Below are 20,241 nucleotides of genomic sequence, written 5' to 3'. Positions count from 1 at the left end.
CCGCGGTCGTTTCCGACAAAAGAGATTGATGGACAGATGCAGATGACTGAAATTGGCTACGTCTTGAGCGGTCATTTACCTACCTCCTCCTCAATAAAGAAAAATGTGATAATATAGTACCAGATTCAGTTGGTAAGTGCTACTCTGCAACAGGCTCGCAATCAGAGGGGGGGCTAGGGAGGGCCTGGCTCTCCCTAAATTTTTCATGTCCTCTCCAGACTTCAATACAAAATGCACAATTTAGATATTTGTAAGAGAATTTTTAATGTCTTGGCCCCTCCTAACATATTCAAGGCCTCCAAAGCTCTGTGGCTGGTTTCGAGCCTGCTCTGCAAGTGGTGTTTCAACGGGCGGACGTTAGAAGGATGTAGTAAAAACGTTTCTTGAAATGATGAGATTAATCGAAGTAAGAAATATATATATTTTAAACTGAGTCTAGTGTTATGCGGGAACGCATTTGGCGCTAGCTTCACTTTTTGTAAAATATATTTTTATTCATGTAAATTCATTGAGCGGAACAGGGCTCATAGCGAGTCACTTCTTTAACTAAAATTTACTTTTTTTTTCAAGTTGGTCACTAAAAGTAACTTTTTTTTCAAATTTGTCACTAAAAGTTACTTTTTTGAGAGGTAAAGTGATTTTTTCGTGTGATTTATGTTTTGCATTGGCAGTTTTCTAAGAAAAGTATAAAAACAAATGGAAAAAGGCTGAAACTTGTTACTCATTACTCTTCTGAAAGCTTCAGTACTTTCTGTCACATGTGAAACAGTCAGCTTCATTCTCACTTTAGCTTTTATTCTTTCTAAAGCGCAGTGGACGGTTGGTGGATGCTTAATTTCTCAAGGTGGGGTTGAGAACCCTTCTGTGTCTACTCTTTCTTCTATCATAATAATCTTTTATTTTTCTCTCGTAATAGTTAACGCTCCGTTCAAGGTTGTGTGTGTGTGTGTGAGGTTCATCATGTTCGTCTTGTGTTATGCTTCTTGTGTGTTCTTCTTAAGAGTAGCTGATGAATTTGAATATTTCACGTTTTTGAGAACTCTTAATGCTAAGTTAAATATAATGTCTATGATGAAGAAATTCGGAAATAGTCCAGAGCGGGTTCCACTTACTTAGAAGCTTTAGAAGCTTTTTACATCTGCTGAATCAGCTTACCGTAACTACAAAGCATACTTAGAAAACCTAAGAAAGGAGGAAGTTCAAAAAGAAGTAAAGAAGAAAAGATGAAACAAAACAACAAGCAAAGAGAGATGCGATGGAAAAATTGACAAAGGAAAAGAGGAGCATGATGAGATTTTGGTCACTTTTTGCTCACTTTTTCGTGTGCTTTTGGCCATTGTTGGTCACTTTTCAAGTATTTACAAGATACCAGACCACTATGAGTCCTGGGATTATAAATTAGGGTACATTAAAAAAGACAAAACATATGATACAAAAATTTGTAAATTGAAAAACTGGATTTCTGGAAAACAACTAAATCAATGAATAATTTTCTTATGAAAGATATCCAGAGCCAACTGTAGCCAGATATAACGTAGTCAAGAAGGGACAGGAACGGAGATTGAGATCAAATATTACAACAATTAACGTTAACAACAGGGTTAGAATATTAAAATAATGAAATTCGTACTATGTACAGTATTAATTACTAAACGAATGTGATTTCAGCATGGGACGAGATAATTTTTTCCCAATTAATATTTTGGAAAAAAATCACCCACTAAAACTTGCTGGGGGTGAATAAATTGAAATAATGGCAGAATTTTGCAAAATGATTACAATAATTCGTATGTAATCAATTCATATGTAACTACTGGGTAAAATAGTGGTGGTTAATTCCTAATACAGTGAAACCTCTCTTAACGGGCATCTCTCAATAGTAGACACCTTCATAAAAGGACAAACTTTCTTATTCTTCCATGCCATAAATATGTGTGATGTAGTGTTATGAGAGAGAACCCTTCCTTTTAGGGACATCTCTCATTTACGGACAAATAATCTGTTCCACCGATGGCCGGGTGAAAGGTTTCACTGTATTACTTAGTTTAATAATAATAATAAATGCTCAAATGTGTGAACTTACTTTATTGAACCTACCACTGCAAAGAGCTTATATTATTATTATTATTATTATTATTATTATTATTATTATTATTATTATTATTATTATTATTAATAATAATAATAATAATAATAATAATAATAGTATTGCAACAGTTGCATAACAAAATATACTGTTCTTTTTAAGTTTGTTTAAAAATGTATATCACTATTCTGAGAGCACCCCCCTTTTATTTTGAACACCCCCCCAAGTAAAAATTTCTGGCGTACTTACTGATTCGTAGAATGGTGTCCCTGGTCATCCTAGCCACGTGGGCTTAGCGTTATCCTGTAACAGAAGGACACCTTTTGCGATTCAGAAGTGCTGGCTCCAGAAATTTGAGCTTTTCTTGAACACGGCTCAGCTACTGAAAATGCACAGTTGCATTGATGATCTGACCAGCTAGTAGCAGTTCCCGATGCACGATGTCGCAAGCAATCCACCAAACATACAGGGGAATCATCTTCTGATGCAGTGCTGGTTTTGGCTGTTTTGGAACCGGTTCATGTTATGCTAACCAATGATGAAAGCGCCGTGGAGCTTTGTACACTTCTCATCACTTCTCATCACATGTCAACATCCTGTCCAGAAATGGCTGCTTTCTCAGATGAGAAAGGAAAGAAAGACAGATGTCTGCTCGCGTTGAATTCTGGCCCGGAGTCAAATCATGTGGCCATGTGACCCATCGACCCAACTTGTATTGCTTCCCAAGTTGAAGGTGCTGCCGAATGGTTTCTCCAGTCACTCTGAATTGTAGTCCCCATTCCTCACTGTTCACCTCAATTGCTGTCTGAAGATCTTCATTTTGTACATATGTTGGTCTTCCGGCACCTGGTGCATCTTCGAGTGTTTCGTCACCGTCCTTAAACATGTTAAAGTACCGTTGTACCGTCCGCGTAGTCATGACACCCTCACCAAAGGCCTGGCATAGCTCCCGTCCCGTTGCAGCGGCGTTTGACCCCAGTTCTAACTTGTACAGCATGCAGCCCTTATGACGGTCTGTGGAGGTCCCATGTTCACTCTGTCCTTACGGAAGTTCACGGTGTAACTGAACAACCACAACCAGGTAGTATGTTGGATATACCCACACCAACAACTGATCTTCACCTTATCCCCATTCACATTCAACTCACGTATGAAAGTCAATTAAACACAGACCTCTCATAAAGCGACAGAACTTACTTGGTTACCTTTATACATGTTTTCGGCAACTATGAAGGATAAACGCCAATAACAAACTAACAAAATTCAAGTTGTCAAACCAATAATTGCGTAATTTTATTTAAATAATTTGCATATCTTCTGGACAACGATGAAATTCCGTTGTAGAAGAAATTCTTTCAGACCCTGAGTCGAAATAGCTAAACGAAGAATTTTTGTGCTGTACAAATCATTCATAATAATGTAGTATGGGAGATGCTTTCATCACAATTAACTTGGAAATGTTGATCCAATACGGTCCAGTTTCTTAGTTTGATATTGATCTAGAAGTGAAAAGAAAATGCCGAAAGTCATAGGCAAGACATTTGATGAATCATAATACTTCACTTCCCCCCTATGAGCAGGTGTAAAATGGAGAAAAACTAGTTTCGGTAAATCAAGTTTTTTTTTCTTCTTTCTTACAAATCATCGATTTGTAAACATTATACATTTCAGCTACTATTTGCTGAATGGAATGCAAGTCATCTTTTACCATTAAAGAATTGAAGTTGTTTCTTAGGTATAGAAATTACTAATTTTAAACTATCACTTTAAATTGTGACATTGTTTTATCACAGAAAATCAATATTATTGTGTAATACGAACATCCAGTCTCTTTTTGAGATTCTATTTAAAATTTAAAATTATTCTACTTATATTCACACCAGTAAATATGAGTACCTGTTCTTCTAGGGATACGGACAAAATCTCGCGACCGAAACATCGCCGCCCAAAATCTCGCCGGCCAAAACCTCGCGGGACAAAATCTCGCCGAGCCAAAACCTCGCGTGGCCAAAACCTCGCCGCCCAAAACCTCGCGGGACAAAATCTCGCCGGGCCAAAACCTCGCGTAGCCAAAACCTCGCCACCCAAAACCTCGCGGGACAAAATCTCGCCGGGCCAAAACCTCGCGGTGCCAAAACCTCGCCGCGAATGAAACTTTTCTTTAAAATTTACCCAATGAGTTTCTTAATATGTCATTTCACATTACAAATAATAATAATAATAATAATAATAATAATAATAGATACAAAATATCGTGTGCGTGGGCTTTCTCAGGTTATTCCCGTTTCCTCCCACTTTCTTTATTCGATCATTTCCTTCATCCTGGTCATCTACGTCTCTTTTAACCTACAGGACATTATCAAGGGACGTCGTAAAAACTCATATATTATTCATACTTTCATAAATATTAGATTTTTGTTAAAATTTTAAGTTTTTGGATGTTCCAAAGTTCACGGAACTACTTGTCATTACTTTCCTTATGCAGACTTTCTTTCCCTATAACCAGTTTAAAAACATCCTGTCGCCCTACCTTCACATTGGAATCCTCTAATACAGAAATACAATTTTCATATGGTATCGCGGGACTTGGTCAAATACTCGTGATACTTCTTGTGAAACAGCGTCTTTTATACCTTCATCCTTATCATCTGTTGGAACATTTACATTTTAGTCAGGCGAGATTTTGGGTATGGCGATATTTTGGGGTGCGAGGTTTTGGCACGGCGAGATTTTGGCCGGCGAGGTTTTGGGTGGCGAGGTTTTGCCCAGGCGAGGTTTTGGCCCCGCGAGATTTTGGCCCGCGACGTTTTGGACGGCGAGGTTTTGGCCAGGCGGGGTTTCGGCCAGCCGAGATTTTGTCCCGCGAGATTTTGGGCGGCGAGGTTTTGGCCAGGCGAGGTTTCGGCCCGGCGAGATTTTGGGCCGCGAGGTTTTGGGAGGCGAGGTTTTGGTTCGCGAGGTTGTCACCGCGATGTTCTGGCCGCGAGGTTTTGTACCCAAACCGTTCTTCTATCTTTAGAGTTAGAACGACAATATTATTATTATCATTGTAATGTAGAAAGAACGCAAACCTCTCTACCGTGCAGAAATCTGTAATACAGTTAGCAACCCTGAAAAGATGTCAGATTTGTACACTTACTTTAACCAGTATTGTTTAGTCCTGATAGTGACCAGTGGCTTTCAGTCATTTAAAATGTTTTATTTTTCTATCGTACAAACTAGCGACATTATGAAAAGCCGACAAGATTAAATCCAACATTTCCGTATTTAAAATGAAATAATAAATTAAAATTGCTTTATTTTTCAGGAAAATAACGATTTAGTGTAAATCATAGAAAAAGATTCCCCCATTAGGGGCTGTGTTCAGAAAAAATAAAGAAAAGGTCAGAAAGCATGTGGAATTAGTTGCAACTCCTTTGCCCTCACTAAATGCCTTCAAGAAATCACTTTTTATATTTGTGATTATTTTTGATTTTGAGTGTACAACATATTAAAAAGAAAAAAAAAAGCTTATATTTTACTCATTGATTTGTAAGAGGGTGGTTGCATACCCCTTTTTTATTTGTCAACCTACTTCTGGTACATGAACCACATCCAAACCCTGCAATAATAACATTTTCTATAAATTGTAAAGTATTTTATTGCATCTCTTCTATATTTGAATTGGAATAATTCAACTATTTCCTTATTCTTGAAGCGTATATGTTTATAGGTATTGTATTTTAATCTGTTTTAAGTAGAGTTCCATGTAACGAAAACTTTAATTATATATTTTAAACAAAAACTATATAACCGCTCCCCTAAATTGCTCCCTAGAGACGAGATGCGGTGGCAATAGACAAAATCCAAGGGACAGAATCTCAGCAGACAAAAAGCTAGCAAAATTCTTGCGAGACGGAAGAAATTCAAGAGGTATATCTATTTTGTCAGTACAATAGGTATATAATTTTTGAATGATATATCATTGAAAAATGAATGTAGATTCAAGAGTCAAACAACTACGTAGACCATAATCATTCCAGTAACAAGAAGCAATTACAGCCTGTAAGTTACGACTGAAGATGAAAATAAAGACTGCGAACGGATGTCTAGACCTAATTGCATATACATATTTTACAGTGGTTCAAAAAGAAGTAATACCTAATATTGCTAAAATTTATACTATTCAGATAGATCAGAGATCGTATGTTTCTCTAACTATAATACTTGACTCTTTGACTATTGTGATGGACTTCGAAATAGTCATAATAAACGCTTCAATAAAAATATTTAAAAAAATTCGGACCGAGTGTAAATGTGAAAGGCTGCTTCTATCATTTGTCTCAGTCTGTGTAGAAGAAAATTCAAGCATTAGATTCACGAGCTGTATACAAGGAAGATAAATCAGTGCGTCCATGTAGTGGAATGATTTGTGCTTAGCATTTCTAGCAGTGGACCAATTGAAAGTGGCCTGAGATATATGTAATGTAGAACGTATTGCAGAGCGTACTGAAGAATGAGGAAATGCAGACCGACTTGATAGATTATTTTGGCTTATGTGAAGAGGTCTTTTGTCGAACTCAGTAACTAATTGCATTGTATATGCCAGCATAGAATGAACGTGGTCTATCCCGTACGAATAAATTCTGCGAAGCGTAAAACAAAGACTTCTCGCATTTGATTGGACATAAGCATTTAAATTATAATACGAGGTATCAAAGAGGACCCAAGTTTTCGGAGCTACAATACAAGAGCAGACAGAAGTTAGCATTTTAAAAAAGCCAATACTTCGATTTCAAACAGAAACTCAAAATTTATGCACTAGCCTAAGTGACAATAAACTAAGGGAAACTGATTTTTAGAAAGTGCATCTCATGCAAAAAGTTAGATTAAAATGCACCTTAGATGTGATTAACGTGCATCAAATTGTGAAAGTAAATATTTTTGTCTTATTACAGGGCCCAACATCTTGCCATATTGACAAGTGTAACTAATGTAAAACTTTGAGCATAGAGAAACAAATACGTTCTTTTTTGGGACATTGAATCCATATGAGAACAGTAGCGGTATTTCACATTCTGTCAGAGAGGCAAGATTGTGCTCCAACAAGAGTTTGACGGTTTTTGTTATATATTAGTATAAGCTACATTTAGAAAAGCATGTATTTCTCAAATTTAAGTAGGAACAATTGCTTCCCTGCCCTCCCAAATGACGGGTCTGTATTAGAAAGCCATTATTCGCTATATTTTACTGTTGCTGATCTACGCTGATCAAATTTTAAACCAGAAAACTAAGAAAAATTAAACACTTCCGGTTTTATAAAGTGCTATTAGTGCAAATGATATGACTCCTTGAAACGCTGAACCGAATTCCAAAAACCGTTCGTCAGTATCTATTACCGTTTCCATGGTACGGCTATCAACGTTAAAACAAAAAATTGTTGATTTTAACCACTTCCGGTTTCAATAGAGGGTTAACGGAGTAGATGGCATGTATTGTCGAGACGTTTAATCGATTCCAGAGATACACTTCTCGGTATCTCTCACCGTTTTTGCTTAATGGAAATCAATAATGAAACCGGAGGTACTAGTAAATTTCAACCATGTTCGAATTTAGCAGAATGTTATGAGTAGAGATTATATATTTTCTTGAAAATCTGATTCAATTCTAAAAATACAGCTTGTAGCTGTATTATCGTTTTTGTTCTATGCCAATCAACGTAAAGCACTAACTTGAACGATCATACATTTCTACACTTGTATAAACTATTCCCAGTGATCAGCAATGAGAAATTCAAAGCAGGAATGTTTATTTGAAACAAATACTAGACAACTTTAACTGGAATAACAGTGAAATTTGGAGATTCATATATAATTGTGCCTTTATATACCCCACTACCTGTGAAATGGAATCAGTATTTTAAAAATGAACTAGTTAGTGATTTCCTGTTATTTTTAATACATGACAAAGAATCACTTCCTTGAAGAATGTTTATAGTGATTTTAGAAAAAAAAACGCTGATCGAAAGATAACGAGAGGTGCTGGGTCCACGGCTGAGTGGACACCTGCAAAATTCCTTATCTGATTACTTCCAACTAGGGCTGTGCGATATGTCGATATATCGATATCGTCGATATCGATATTATCTTATATTGATAATCGATATCGCAAAAATATCGACGTCGGTATATCGATATCGCCGATGTTCGATATCGATATCCGATATTGTCGATATTCGATGTCGATATTGTCGATATTCGATATCGATATCCGATATCTTCGATATTCGATATCGATATCCGATATCGTCGATATTCAATATCGATATCCGATATCATCGATATTCAATATCGATATCCGATATCATCGATATTCGATATCGATATCCGATATCGATATTCGATATTGATATTCGATATTGGTGTTTCACACTTCCTCGAAACAATTGCGGCGGGTTTTGCTTTATATATATATATAACGCTTTTTGGCTCGCGATAGCAGCTGCATTTGCATTTCTTAACCGAATGAAATAAAAATGCACGATACTCGTATGAGGCAGAAAAACACCGTTTCATGAGTCAAATTAATGTAGGGCTTGGGGACTATGCTTCCCAACATTCCATGTTAATATTTAATTTTCTCTTTTGACCATTTCTTAAGAGAATGAAGCCAAATTTACAGAGGATTAGTATGGGTTAAAAATTTGGTTCCTTTTGAAGATAGTCCAAATCGGCGGCGGTGGGGTAGGGATGTTTCTACGTCTACTTAATCCACCTAAATATTGTATATTTAACTTATATTATCGGCTACACTTCTTCACCAAATCAAACCAAACTTTGTGCAAAAATTGTATTGGGCAGAAATGATGTCCCTTTCGAAGATAAAGCCAAAACCAGTGCAGAGCCGGGAAGCTATGCCCTCCAAAATATTTCTCATCATTAACATGGCTGCATTCCTTAACCGAGTCAACTTGATATCCTCACTACAATTAATGTTTGTGCTGTATTGCCATTGCGAGTGAAAAATCAAATGTCTGTGCTAAAATTTGCTTAAATCTAAACAGACAGGGAAACAAGAATTTACTAGTTTTTTTGTGCAAAGTGTAGTAATTTTCAGTTTATTTGTATGTGGTTACTAGATGTAAGTTGAGCCACGTAACTCAGCCCACTAAAACAAACAAAAGCCTCCATTCTGTCATTTCACTACACAGACCTACATAATCTGTTTAGGTAGTATCAACACTTTCCTATTTCTTTGGATTTGCTTAAGTATTAGAATATGCATTATTAGGTGCACTAAAAACTAACTAACTAACTCTATGGCCTATGGAACCCTGAGGTTCAGTGCCGCGTTCACAAAAGCTCTCCACTGACTTCTATCCTTAGCTAATTGGATCCAGGTTCTACTTTGTATTCCTATCTCTGCGAGATCCATCTTAATATTATCCTCCCATCTGCGCCTAGGTCTTCCTAATGGTCGTTTTCCTATGGGTCTACCAGTCAAGACTTTGAAAGCGTTTCTACTTTCTTCCATTCTAGCTACATGACCTGCCCACCTAAGCCTCCTAGACTTGACGACCCTAACAATGTTGGGTAAACCGTATAAACTATGTAGTTCCTCGTTATGAAGCTTCCGCCATTCCCCATTCTCGTTCCTCTTGGGTCCGAATATTCTTCTCAGGATCCTGTTCTCAAATACTTTCAGTCTATGTTCTTCCCTCAGAGTAAGCGACCATGTTTCGCAACCATACAGAACAACAGGCATGATTATCGTTTTATATATTTTAAGCTTCAAATTCCTCGACAGAATTCGCGACGACAAGAGATTTTGAACCGAATAGTAACACGAATTCCCTGCTTTTAGTCGACATTTAATTTCTTCGTGAATATGATTTTCGTCTGTTAATATTGATCCTAAATATTTGAAAGTATCCACTTTATCAAAAGTATTATTTAATATTTTAACGCCTCCACAATTTGCCGTATTACGGTCCCGACGCACTTCCATGTATTTAGTTTTCTCTGCATTTACTTGTAAACCCATGTCCCTGCAAGCGTTTAATAATATCTCTGCATTTATTTCTACTGTTCTCCGATCATCCCCTATTAAATTTACATCATCAGCATATGCCATAACCTGGTGAATGCCGTTCAACTCTAGGCCCTGGTTGCTATCTTTGATTTTCCTTATGGCGTATTCCAGCACAAAGTTAAATAATAATGGCGACAACGCATCTCCCTGTTTCAGGCCATTTTCGACGTGGAAGCTCGTGGACAAAAATTTTCCTACCCGGACTTTACTTTGGGATTCACTTAATTATTAGGTGCACTATTATTAGGAATGCCTTAGAACCTTTCTAAATTGATTTCATAAGAAAAACTGAATAATGGTATAAGACGTAAGGTTTAGCCTAAATTTAATGAAAACATGAACACTTTTAGATATGAGTTTGAACAAAACCAATAACAAGGAACCTCTTAAGTTCATGTGGGAGATGTCACATCTTTGCGTAAAGCTCTTTAATACAAAAAGATTATCAATTTAATAATAACATGAAAGAGATCTCGATTGATCGCGTGCTTTTTTTAATTGGATATTAAAAAAGAATATTACAAAAAAATAAGTCCAAGTGTTAAATTTGTAAAGCCAACGGATTAACTTAGAAGAACACAAACACACACATCACACATAAAGAGAAAAATGAACAATAACTGTCTTGTTTAGAAATATGCCTATTAGCACTGAGTTTTCAACTAGAAATGTATGATGCATTGAAGTTCATGACACTGCTATTTAGGAACGAGCTCTTTTATTCATGGAAAGAAAATCAGTTGTTTCGCATGTTCTGCACTAACTGTAGTGAAGTATGAGCATCAGTTACGATATTGCATCCACAACTAAATACTCTTTCCGATAGAACGCTGGTACCTACACAAATACTTACGAGCCAGAAGAGCTAATTTTGGAAAGTCACTGTCATGAGATTTCCTCCAGTGAAGGAGGTTTTCTTCCATATCTGTAGGCAGTGGTGCTATTCTAATTTTTGGTGACTCGTTATATATATATGAGAGAGAGATAGTAGATTGATACATACAAAGATATCTTTCTCCAATGGCGTAACTAAGGGCTTGGGGGCCACCCCGCAGACCACGTGGAATGGGGCCCCTTTTCTGCGTCCTACATCACAATTTGGGAGCCCCGTGATGGCTTGGGCCCCCCGCAATGCGGGGCCCTTATTTACGCCCCTGTCCCTCTCCTTCTCTCTTAGGAAGCAAATCATACAAGATAGACAAAGGCGAATTTTTCACTGGGTACCACAAGTGACAAGTAGAGACCTACACAGCAGCCTAATATAAGGTGTTATGACGAAAGTGGGTACAAGTGGGTTGATCGGTTTAAAAATGGCCGAACAAGTGTTGGTGATGAACCCCGATGTGGATGTCCAGTGGAAGTTTCTGGTTCTTCGTTGGAATCGAGGATTGACGGACTTATTCGTGATAACAGAAGAATTAATGTTGAAATGATAGCTGAGGAAGTTCAAGTAAGTGTTGGAACTGTTCAGAATGTCATTAGGAACATTTTAAAGTACAGAAAAACGTGTGCCAGATGGGTTCCCAGACAGCTTACTGACGCTCATAAAGAATCAAGGCTTTCCATTTGTCAAGCCTTAACGCAACGAAGTTTGATTGAAGGAGACGCTTTTTTTTTGAAAGAATAGTGACCTGTGACAAGGCCTGGATCCATCACTACGACCCTGAGACCAAAAGGCAGAGTATGGAGTGGAAACACACTAGCTCTCCAGTTCGCAAAAAATTCAAGGTTCAACCTTCCGCTGGTAAAGTGCTGCTGACCATCTTTTGGGACTCACAGGGTCCAATCTATTGCTATTTCCTTGAAGATCAGCGAACTATCAATAGCCTATACTATTCTGAGATGCTAGAACACAAAGTTAAACCAGCTATCAGGAGCAAACGCCGTGGACTCCTGTCAAAAGGAGTGATTCTTCAGCACGATAATGCCCGCCCTCATACAGCCCAGCTGACCCGAGATAAGCTTCAAGAATTGGATTGGGAGGTCTTACCTCATCCTGCCTACAGCCCAGACCTCGCCCCATCTGATTTTTACCTGTTTGGACCACTCAAAGACGCCCTACGTGGAAAAAGATTTGCTAAAAATGAGGAAGTTAAGGCAGCGGTGCAAAGGTGGCTTCGGGGTAAATCGAAAAATTTCTTCGCCAAGGGAATTAGGAAGCTGCAAGAAAAATGGGACAAATGCATAACTGTAAAGGGTGATTATATTGAAAAATAGACTTAGTTTCGAAAGATTGAAATAAATCTTTATTGAGCTATAGCAATTTGTCTCTTTACTTATTGAACGCCCCTCGTACATAATTTTAAATTTTGTTTGAACCCGGGACCTCATGCACCAGAGGTGAACGCCACTGAGTCACCGCGGCCCCTATCGTCCATATCTGGATCAAGTATTGTTTGTGCGTGAGCTTAAAATACAACGCACGCACGTGTTATGTTATAGAAAGAACTTCTCTCTCTCTCTCTCTCTCTCTCTCAAACGCATACCGCCACACATGCACATTCACAAATGCACATACAGAAATAAACACCTACACACAAATAAAACACGCATATTCTATGTCACTCTGTTTCACTCTCATTATTTCCGCAATGATGACCAATATGATAGCTAGGAAAGAAATTAAATGAAAATTTTTATTAACTTTTTCTGAGTAAAGAGTGGTGGATTATAAGGAACACAAGTTTGTTTTCTGAGACTAACAAGTATTCTGATATATCCTCCATTGAAACGTTTTGAGACCAGATTGTCTATATCAACATGAATATTCAAGACCAATCAATATGTTGAATATCCATATTTGATGTTGTCGATATCAATATTGGATGTTGTCGATATCGATATTCGATATTGTCAATATCGATATTCGATATTGTCAATATCGATATTCGATATTGTCGATATCCGATATCGATATTGTCGATATCGATATTGATATCTACATATATTCGATATCGATATCAGAAAAATATCGAATGTCGATATCGAAATATCGATATCGCACAGCCCTACTTCCAACGACATTTCTGGGTTGGATGAGCACAGGGAAGATTTTTTGCTCTCTTGTTGAAGACAGAAAGATATGATCAAATGTGGCCCCTTGAAATGCGTTATACCCGATCCTTTTATTATCACATTACATATAGGTATATGCAGTGGCGGCATTGGACGTTAAAAGTGGGGGGCAAGACATGATCTGAATATTTGTATATCAGTGTTAGTTTCCTTGCTTGATGCTAACACTTTGTTTAACGAAAGGTTGTATAACTAATAGGATACTACCTTTTTGAGTTAAAATGCCGTATATGGTATTTCATATATTATTAAGTAAATTAACAAGAGTAACGCAAGTAGGTACTAGCCCTTTGTACTCTTAAACAGTGAAGGGCAATTGTGTGCTGACCATCTAAAAATCTATCGCAGTATCTCCACGGAATTACACGCTATTTTTTTGCAAAGTGACATTAATGCTATTTCCAAATGGTGTGAATCAAACAAGTTGCTACTAAAACTGAAATGAAATCTTTGAGTTTTACGTCCCACGATTATGCCGGTGAGGCTAAAAGAGACGGTGATGATGAGTAATGAATGAAATGGTGAAATGAAGAAAGTGGGAGGAAATGGGAGAACCCCGAGGAAACCCACGCACACGGTGTTTGTCCGCCACAAAGTTCACTTGGCGGGAATTGGGATAGAACCCGGGACCCCCAACATCAGAGGTGAATGCTCTACCACTGAGCCACCGCGCCCCAAGTTGCTACTAAATATTAGAAAATGCAAAGTAGTATCATGCACCAGGAAAATGAGCTATGTACGCAATGTGTATACTATTAACCAAACGCCAATTGAGAGAATGGATTATGTTACTGATCTTGGAGTCACTCTGCAATCAAACCTATCTTTCGATTTTCATGTCAACAGAGTAGTTAGTGAGGCCTTTAGGAACCATGGCCTTGTGATGAGATTAAGAAGTGATTTTTTTAAAACACTAATGTTCTCAAAACATTATACACTGCCTACGTACGGTCTAAGCTGGAATATGCAGCGATAATATGGGGTTCTAATAGTAAGAAATACCTGTATATAAACAAAATCGAAAACATTCAAAATAAATTTGAGCGTTTTTTGATAAAGAAACAAGGATATATATCTAAAATTTGAGAACTACGAAGGTCTTCGAAACAAATATTCATTACAATCTCTTGAAAGCAGAACTCATTTAATTTTATCTTTTTTTACATAGAATAATTAATAGTGCAATAGATTCAGAATATTTATCAAAAATCAAAATTCACGTCCCACATAGAGCGACGAGACCCCATAATGTCATATTCCATCTGTCAGCGCAAAGGACTAATGCATTGGATCTATTCGCCTGTCAGGATAATGTGTATATTGTATAATAAGATGTCACAAGGACACCCAGTTATAGATATTTTTAGGTATAAACAAAATTTTTATTCTATATAAATTTGCTGTATGGCGTATATTATGCTATCTCTATTTTAACGTATATTTTGCTTTCATATTATTATTTTAATATATATGTTTTTCAAAGTATATTACCATATAATGATTGAAAACTGTAATTAGGCATTTGCGTGTTGTTTTTCGAAATGAGTTTAAAATTATAAAAAACAAAAGTGTAAGAAGAGATTTGATTCCTTGCCCATGAACATCTTAAAACTCTGTCTGGAAAATATTGTGAGATCAGATTATTTAACAACAAATTTACAACACAAATAAATAGAAATGGTAATATTGACCATAGTAATGAATAATGAGGCTTGTTTTCCAGAAATGTATATTGAAACTGGGGATTAATGAAGAGCTTATATTTTTAATTCCACACATGTTATTAAATGTATGGTATTACTCAGAAAGACAGTAAATAATACAAGCATATGTTACGACTGATACATATTCGTTGCTATTAGGTGCAGTTTTCGCTTTCTTGGAATACATCAAAACTCAACAATACTTGGAATTACTCTACACTCCAGTAATACAAAAATAATCCTAAAACCTAGAATTTTGTTGAATTCACTAAATTTAATTGTGCATACACTCGTACATCCTCAAACATACTCGTGTATTACACTGCGAAACAACGGAAAAGGTAGAAATTGTTTTTTCTTACTGTCTTTTTAATCAACATTCCTTACTATTAGAAAGAAGAAAAGACATTTTAGAGACTATCGATTTTTCTGCAAACAAAGAATAGGGGGAACAAGATGGGGATAGACATCTTTACACCTGGAGTGTCATGCTTTTACAATTGTGCAATTGGGAATTTGTACGAGGATCATTCAATAAGTAAAGAGACAAAGTCTATATTTTTAACACTAATCAATTTTTTTTTTTTTTGTTTCAGGGGTGTTAACTGGCAACCTTGGGATATGCTCTGATCTGCTGTTTCGTAATTTTATGTCAACATAACTTTAAAAATATCAATTCATCATGGCAAGTCCTCTAGAAGATTGCACCTTAGAAGAACAGCGCTGAGTCATTAGGTTTTTAGTCGCAGAAGGTGTAAAACCAAGTGAAATTTTTTCTCGAATGTTGAGACAGTACGGTAACAGTTGTATGAACCATGCGAATGTGTACAAGTGGGTTGATCGGTTTAAAAATGGCCGAACAAGTGTTGGTGATGAACCCCGATGTGGACGTCCAGTGGAAGTTTCTGGTTCTTCGTTGGAATCGAGGATTGACGGACTTATTCGTGATAACAGAAGAATTACTGTTGAAATGATAGCTGAGGAAGTTCAAGTAAGTGTTGGAACTGTTCAGAATGTCATTAGGAACATTTTAAAGTACAGAAAAACGTGTGCCAGATGGGTTCCCAGACAGCTTACTGACGCTCATAAAGAATCAAGGCTTTCCATTTGTCAAGCCTTAACGCAACGAAGTTTGATTGAAGGAGACGCTTTTTTTTTGAAAGAATAGTGACCTGTGACAAGGCCTGGATCCATCACTACGACCCTGAGACCAAAAGGCAGAGTATGGAGTGGAAACACACTAGCTCTCCAGTTCGCAAAAAATTCAAGGTTCAACCTTCCGCTGGTAAAGTGCTGCTGACCATCTTTTGGGACTCACAGGGTCCAATCTATTGCTATTTCCTTGAAGATCAGCGAACTATCAATAGCCTATACTATTCTGAGATGCTAGAACACAAAGTTAAACCAGCTATCAGGAGCAAACGCAGTGGACTCCTGTCAAAAGGAGTGATTCTTCAGCACGATAACGCCCGCCCTCATACAGCCCAGCTGACCCGAGATAAGCTTCAAGAATTGGATTGGGAGGTCTTACCTCATCCTGCCTACAGCCCAGACCTCGCCCCATCTGATTTTTACCTGTTTGGACCACTCAAAGACGCCCTACGTGGAAAAAGATTTGCTAAAAATGAGGAAGTTAAGGCAGCGGTGCAAAGGTGGCTTCGGGGTAAATCGAAAAATTTCTTCGCCAAGGGAATTAGGAAGCTGCAAGAAAGATGGGACAAATGCATAACTGTAAAGGGTGATTATATTGAAAAATAGACTTAGTTTCGAAAGATTGAAATAAATCTTTATTGAGCTATAGCAATTTGTCTCTTTACTTATTGAACGCCCCTCGTACATAATTTTAAATTTTGTTTGAACCCGGGACCTCATGCACCAGAGGTGAACGCCACTGAGTCACCGCGGCCCCTATCGTCCATATCTGGATCAAGTATTGTTTGTGCGTGAGCTTAAAATACAACGCACGCACGTGTTATGTTATAGAAAGAACTTCTCTCTCTCTCTCTCTCTCTCTCTCAAACGCATACCGCCACACATGCACATTCACAAATGCACATACAGAAATAAACACCTACACACAAATAAAACACGCATATTCTATGTCACTCTGTTTCACTCTCATTATTTCCGCAATGATGACCAATATGATAGCTAGGAAAGAAATTAAATGAAAATTTTTATTAACTTTTTCTGAGTAAAGAGTGGTGGATTATAAGGAACACAAGTTTGTTTTCTGAGACTAACAAGTATTCTGATATATCCTCCATTGAAACGTTTTGAGACCAGATTGTCTATATCAACATGAATATTCAAGACCAATCAATATGTTGAATATCCATATTTGATGTTGTCGATATCAATATTGGATGTTGTCGATATCGATATTCGATATTGTCAATATCGATATTCGATATTGTCGATATCCGATATCGATATTGTCGATATCGATATTGATATCTACATATATTCGATATCGATATCAGAAAAATATCGAATGTCGATATCGAAATATCGATATCGCACAGCCCTACTTCCAACGACATTTCTGGGTTGGATGAGCACAGGGAAGATTTTTTGCTCTCTTGTTGAAGACAGAAAGATATGATCAAATGTGGCCCCTTGAAATGCGTTATACCCGATCCTTTTATTATCACATTACATATAGGTATATGCAGTGGCGGCATTGGACGTTAAAAGTGGGGGGCAAGACATGATCTGAATATTTGTATATCAGTGTTAGTTTCCTTGCTTGATGCTAACACTTTGTTTAACGAAAGGTTGTATAACTAATAGGATACTACCTTTTTGAGTTAAAATGCCGTATATGGTATTTCATATATTATTAAGTAAATTAACAAGAGTAACGCAAGTAGGTACTAGCCCTTTGTACTCTTAAACAGTGAAGGGCAATTGTGTGCTGACCATCTAAAAATCTATCGCAGTATCTCCACGGAATTACACGCTATTTTTTTGCAAAGTGACATTAATGCTATTTCCAAATGGTGTGAATCAAACAAGTTGCTACTAAAACTGAAATGAAATCTTTGAGTTTTACGTCCCACGCTTATGCCGGTGAGGCTAAAAGAGACGGTGATGATGAGTAATGAATGAAATGGTGAAATGAAGAAAGTGGGAGGAAACGGGAGAACCCCGAGGAAACCCACGCACACGGTGTTTGTCCGCCACAAAGTTCACTTGGCGGGAATTGGGATAGAACCCGGGACCCCCAACATCAGAGGTGAATGCTCTACCACTGAGCCACCGCGCCCCAAGTTGCTACTAAATATTAGAAAATGCAAAGTAGTATCATGCACCAGGAAAATGAGCTATGTACGCAATGTGTATACTATTAACCAAACGCCAATTGAGAGAATGGATTATGTTACTGATCTTGGAGTCACTCTGCAATCAAACCTATCTTTCGATTTTCATGTCAACAGAGTAGTTAGTGAGGCCTTTAGGAACCATGGCCTTGTGATGAGATTAAGAAGTGATTTTTTTAAAACACTAATGTTCTCAAAACATTATACACTGCCTACGTACGGTCTAAGCTGGAATATGCAGCGATAATATGGGGTTCTAATAGTAAGAAATACCTGTATATAAACAAAATCGAAAACATTCAAAATAAATTTGAGCGTTTTTTGATAAAGAAACAAGGATATATATCTAAAATTTGAGAACTACGAAGGTCTTCGAAACAAATATTCATTACAATCTCTTGAAAGCAGAACTCATTTAATTTTATCTTTTTTTACATAGAATAATTAATAGTGCAATAGATTCAGAATATTTATCAAAAATCAAAATTCACGTCCCACATAGAGCGACGAGACCCCATAATGTCATATTCCATCTGTCAGCGCAAAGGACTAATGCATTGGATCTATTCGCCTGTCAGGATAATGTGTATATTGTATAATAAGATGTCACAAGGACACCCAGTTATAGATATTTTTAGGTATAAACAAAATTTTTATTCTATATAAATTTGCTGTATGGCGTATATTATGCTATCTCTATTTTAACGTATATTTTGCTTTCATATTATTATTTTAATATATATGTTTTTCAAAGTATATTACCATATAATGATTGAAAACTGTAATTAGGCATTTGCGTGTTGTTTTTCGAAATGAGTTTAAAATTATAAAAAACAAAAGTGTAAGAAGAGATTTGATTCCTTGCCCATGAACATCTTAAAACTCTGTCTGGAAAATATTGTGAGATCAGATTATTTAACAACAAATTTACAACACAAATAAATAGAAATGGTAATATTGACCATAGTAATGAATAATGAGGCTTGTTTTCCAGAAATGTATATTGAAACTGGGGATTAATGAAGAGCTTATATTTTTAATTCCACACATGTTATTAAATGTATGGTATTACTCAGAAAGACAGTAAATAATACAAGCATATGTTACGACTGATACATATTCGTTGCTATTAGGTGCAGTTTTCGCTTTCTTGGAATACATCAAAACTCAACAATACTTGGAATTACTCTACACTCCAGTAATACAAAAATAATCCTAAAACCTAGAATTTTGTTGAATTCACTAAATTTAATTGTGCATACACTCGTACATCCTCAAACATACTCGTGTATTACACTGCGAAACAACGGAAAAGGTAGAAATTGTTTTTTCTTACTGTCTTTTTAATCAACATTCCTTACTATTAGAAAGAAGAAAAGACATTTTAGAGACTATCGATTTTTCTGCAAACAAAGAATAGGGGGAACAAGATGGGGATAGACATCTTTACACCTGGAGTGTCATGCTTTTACAATTGTGCAATTGGGAATTTGTACGAGGATCATTCAATAAGTAAAGAGACAAAGTCTATATTTTTAACACTAATCAATTTTTTTTTTTTTTTGTTTCAGGGGTGTTAACTGGCAACCTTGGGATATGCTCTGATCTGCTGTTTCGTAATTTTATGTCAACATAACTTTAAAAATATCAATTCATCATGGCAAGTCCTCTAGAAGATTGCACCTTAGAAGAACAGCGCTGAGTCATTAGGTTTTTAGTCGCAGAAGGTGTAAAACCAAGTGAAATTTTTTCTCGAATGTTGAGACAGTACGGTAACAGTTGTATGAACCATGCGAATGTGTACAAGTGGGTTGATCGGTTTAAAAATGGCCGAACAAGTGTTGGTGATGAACCCCGATGTGGATGTCCAGTGGAAGTTTCTGGTTCTTCGTTGGAATCGAGGATTGACGGACTTATTCGTGATAACAGAAGAATTAATGTTGAAATGATAGCTGAGGAAGTTCAAGTAAGTGTTGGAACTGTT

General features: G+C 36.8%; 1 protein-coding gene across 1 annotated transcript in view; it reads right to left on the bottom strand.

The window, feature by feature from the left end:
* LOC145686258 (sodium channel protein Nach-like) overlaps positions 1–20,241 on the bottom strand; it is a 148,777-nt gene that overhangs the window by 123,976 nt on the left and 4,560 nt on the right. The window lies entirely within an intron of this gene.

The sequence above is a fragment of the Thermobia domestica genome, chromosome 5 (genome assembly GCF_964235325.1).
Source record: "Thermobia domestica chromosome 5, izTheDome1.hap1.1, whole genome shotgun sequence".
Classification (NCBI taxonomy): Eukaryota; Metazoa; Arthropoda; class Insecta; order Zygentoma; family Lepismatidae; genus Thermobia; species Thermobia domestica.
The sequence above is the reverse complement of the archived record's forward strand: the minus strand, read 5'-3'. Positions and strand labels throughout refer to the sequence as shown.